The 3,505-nt window shown below is 40.7% G+C and overlaps 1 pseudogene; it reads left to right on the top strand.

The window, feature by feature from the left end:
- Nucleotides 1-291: 291 nt before the first annotated feature.
- Nucleotides 292-556, top strand: LOC115518780 (annotated as a pseudogene).
- Nucleotides 557-3,505: the final 2,949 nt, after the last annotated feature.

Below are 3,505 nucleotides of genomic sequence, written 5' to 3'. Positions count from 1 at the left end.
CTTCGGCTCAGGTCATGATCTCATGGTCTGTGAGTTCAAGCCCCGCGTGGGGCTCTGTGCTGACAGCTTGGAGCCTGGAGCCTGCTTCAGATTCTGTGTGTCCCTCTCTCTGACCCTCCCCTGTTCATGCTCTGTCTCTCTCTGTCTCAAAAATAAATAAACATTAAAAAATAATTAAAAAACAAAACAAAACTGGAGCCACCTGGGAAGAGATGAATGTTTCTTCTTGTAAGCTTGAGTCAAGAACTGTCAGTCATCTTGGTAACACCAGGTTGGATGCCTAACGTTCCCATGAAAAAGACCAGGAGAAATTTCAGGAAAAAACTTAGCTGTATCCAGCAATTCAGATATGGCGAATTGAAGTCAATGTTCCAGAAAATTCTTCCAAATCAAGTTGTCTGTGGAAGATATAACTGCAATGGTGCTGTGTAAACCCAAACTTTAACCCTTAAAATTTCTGAGCCTGGAAAAACTGAAGAAAATGCAGCAAGTGGCCCAAGATACAATTCACCAACAAGAAAGGGCAGAAAAGGAACAGCAGCAAATAACTCATTGAATGATAATTTAGCATTTATTTTTTTATTTTGTTTATTTACTTATTTTTAAATTTTGTCAATATTTATTTTTGAGAGAGAGAGAGAGAGAGAGAGAGAGAGTCATAGAGCATGAGCGGGGGATGGGCAGAGGGAGAGGGAGACACAGAATCCGAAGCAGGCTTCAGGCTCTGAGCTGTCAGCACAGATCCTGATGCAGGGCTTGAACTCATGAACCATGAGATCATGACCTGAGCCAAAGTCGGAGGCTTAACTGACTAAGCCACCCAGGTGCCCTGATAATTTAGTGTTTATAGAATACCCTACCTCACTTACTATTAGCAATAGCTAGAAAATAATTTGCATGTGTATGCTAAAGATAGTAGGTGTTAATAAACTGATAGTGCTCATATAAATAATATAAAAATACTCAAGACTAATGAAAGTTGTATTGTGAATTTAGATGCTTTGGTTTATATTGAACATAAGCAATTAAAAAACTTTGAACTATCCCCTCCCTCTCAAAAAAGCATATGAAAAACTGTTTTTTTCTCTTAAATGAGGAAGAATAGTAAAACACATTAAGGCCACATGGAAAGAATATAGATCAGGAAGACATCCTGGTTTGGAGAGTCAGGACTCCGAATTATTAATGAATTTAGAAGGATGATTCCAGAGTTTGATTTATGCCTGTAGAGAACAGCCCAGAGTTCAGACTAAACAGCCAGAGAGAATGAAAAGCCTCAAGGTAGACACTGGGTGTGTTTTCCTGTCCAAACTCCTGTTCATTCCAAGGCAAGCAGAGAAATGGAATCATGCTACAGTTTGGTCTTATTGTCTATATTGAGGATCAATCATTATGAAGTATATGGTGGATACAGACATGTGTCCAGAAGTGGCCTACTTACTAGTTCCATAGTCTGTCAGATGATAGGTTCTCGCTAAACGGAGGAGCTATTTGTCCTCAGGAGCAGTGACCAAGGCGGGAGAGAGAAGGAGAATATCTCCTTGGGTTCGGAGAAGACCCAAAGTCCCCTGGTCACTGAGTGTGAAGCAGCAATATGGCAAGTTCTCTTGCTACTGATTTCCTTTCAAGCCTTAGGGTCAGTGTCAAAGGTCCAGAGGCTGGTCAGAATGGAGTCACACGATTGGGCTTCACAACCTGTACCTTGCAGGTTTGGATGATCCATTTGTTGAGGCAATTGGGATCCTGAGTGAACAGGTTCACCTTTTAGGCCCTGTATGCTGTCCCATAAGAGGGGAAATCTTCTGGGGAAGTGTATGAGTCAGAAATTTTCAGAGAAGCAGAACCAATAGGACAAGCACAACAAACAGGAATTAAGGAATTTAAGGAATTGGCTCATGCAATTGTGGGAGCTGGAAAGTCTAAAATCTGTAGGGCAGCCGGACAGCCTGGAAATTCTGGTAGGAGTTGATGATGCAGTTTGAGCCTGAAGGTAGTGTGGGGGCAGAATTCCTTCCTCTTTGTGGGACCTCAGTCTTTTCTCTGGAGGCCTTCAGCTGATTGGATAAGGACAACTGACATTATAGAGGTCCATTTGCTTTACTCCAGGTCTACTGACTTAAATGTTAATCTAAATAATACCTTCATAGCAACACCTAGACTGATGTTTGAGCAAAAAATTGGGCACCGTGGCCTAGTCAGTTTGGCATTTAAAATTAACCATCACAGGAAAAGAGGAAGGATGCTCTCTGTCACATTCCTCCTTTTCTTTCTCTTTTCAACCAAGAACCAAGTGGGATCTGAACCCTCAGAGGTGATGGTTGTGGATCAGGGCTGCCCTGGTGGGTGTTAGTGTTCAGGACTGGACACCGGCAGCTGCAGCAAAGGAGTACGACTAGATACTAAAACAGCACAATGGGGAGCCCCCTTCCCTATGGTATGGAATCCAGGATGAAAGGGAGAGGGTCTCCTATACATACTCCCACCATAAAGAGGGGTTGAAACTAAAGCTGAGCAGAGTTAGTTTCAGAAATAAACTTGGTGGGATCCTCTGAGGTCAAGATCTGGGCTTTGATTTTCTCAGTGGTGAGCCTTGCCCGGCTTGTGGCAGGCTGGAGGATGTTCATAACGCTTCTTTAAAGTGCTGTAATTAAAAGTTTTGGAAATATCCATGGGCAATGTATTAATGCCACTCCAACACCTTAGCCTCCTCACTCGGCTGATATACTGAAACAGGATTCTGAGCCACAACAATGGGATCAACTGATTTTGTTGTTAAGTAGCTTCTAAGAGCATTTTGAAGTCTCAGAAATGCCACCGAGGAAAAGCTCTTCAAATCCCCTTCTCTTCTTCCCAGCTCCCCCTCTCTGTTGGCCACAGAAATAGATTAACATTTGTTACACCTCCATTGTAAGCAGTCAGGCAGGCAATCGGCATTTTATCTTTGGTATTTGATTGAAGGTAGAAGGCATTTTTCATTTATATTTTTGCCTGAAGGGAAAGGGGAAGCAGATAAAAGGAAGAAAAGGCATTGCTATGATGTACTTCTCCTGTATACGAAAGTTGTAATCTAATGTCGTACTCCATTTCTTTTCAATTCGGTGAATATTCCTTCATTATCTGACAAAACACTCAGGCCTGGGATGAGGTTACCTGATATGTAGGGGAATATCACAGTGTTAATAAAGTTGTGTCAAACGTCCTCTAAAATGCTTATAATTTTGTTCTCATGCTTTATTTTTGCCTTCAGTAGAATAATTTGGATTTATGTGTTTGTTATTTTAGAATCCACTTTGAAAAATAACTTGGGTTATAAGCAGACAATTAGGAAGAATTGCAATTAATTTATTCCAGTTAAAAATGTAAATGAAAATTTTTATTATTCTAATACTAAGGGCAATCAATTACAAATGCATTATGCTGAAGGATGATATTAAAATAAATAGAAGTTTGTACACAAATAACAACCTCTCCTAGAAAACTCATGTATACTAAGTACAAATGAATA

The sequence above is a fragment of the Lynx canadensis genome, chromosome B4 (assembly GCF_007474595.2).
Source record: "Lynx canadensis isolate LIC74 chromosome B4, mLynCan4.pri.v2, whole genome shotgun sequence".
Lineage (NCBI taxonomy): Eukaryota > Metazoa > Chordata > Mammalia > Carnivora > Felidae > Lynx > Lynx canadensis.
Note: the sequence above shows the minus strand (reverse complement) of the source record. Positions and strands in the feature narration are given on the sequence as shown.